Below are 784 nucleotides of genomic sequence, written 5' to 3' on the forward strand. Positions count from 1 at the left end.
ACCACTCAGTCTGTGTCCTCTTCTTCTCAGCTTCCCAAAAGGAAAGCAAGAACACTCATCAATAGCAGACAGCAGATGCATTAAGGCACCACTGTCCACTCACTTCATGCTTAGAAGAGAACAGTTTAACTTCTCATCGTGGTTAGCAAGGTCAGACACTTTCAACCACACTTCTCTAGTAACAAACTATAGAAACAATCCCTGAAAGTATAGTTTTAACAAAGCTGTTCTCGGCTACACACCCAGGCTAATGTGGGCAAGCTTTCTTCCCATGGTGAATGTTTTCATACAACGGGTTTCACCCCCAGCGAATTAAAGAACAAAAATCTAAAACCAGGTTCCCATTTCATTAAAGCACAATCGAGGCAGCTTTAGCACACTGGCCATTAGAAGATGTTTATGTCTCTATTTACAGACAGACACACCTCCTGATTAGCATGTGGAGCTCCTACCGACCAATCAAACCCTCTTGCTGTGCCATACCTCTCACAGGCTCCTCTGTGCCACATGACAGCTTGTCAGGTACAGACAATGCGGACAGGTCAGCCCTTTCTAGCATGCTCCGCAGCTGTTTCTCTCTGGCTTGCTTTCAAATTCATCTGCACTAGAAGTTTTTGCAGGGATCTATGTTACCGGTGGTACCTGCACCAAATCAGTGGCTCTCAACCTTTAGAGACACCTGTACCCCTTTCAGGAGTCTGATTTCTCTTGCATTCCCCCAAGTTTAACCTCACATAAAAACTACTGGCTTACATAATCAGATGCAATATTTATAAAAATAAAT

General features: G+C 43.8%; 1 non-coding gene across 1 annotated transcript; it reads right to left on the minus strand.

Moving 5' to 3' along the window:
• LOC120385251 lies at window positions 1-217 on the minus strand. The gene has a single exon (XR_005589375.1). It is a non-coding gene; the product is annotated as a small nucleolar RNA U3 (small nucleolar RNA).
• Window positions 218-784: the final 567 nt, after the last annotated feature.

This window comes from Mauremys reevesii, linkage group 17, assembly GCF_016161935.1.
Source record: "Mauremys reevesii isolate NIE-2019 linkage group 17, ASM1616193v1, whole genome shotgun sequence".
Classification (NCBI taxonomy): domain Eukaryota; kingdom Metazoa; phylum Chordata; order Testudines; family Geoemydidae; genus Mauremys; species Mauremys reevesii.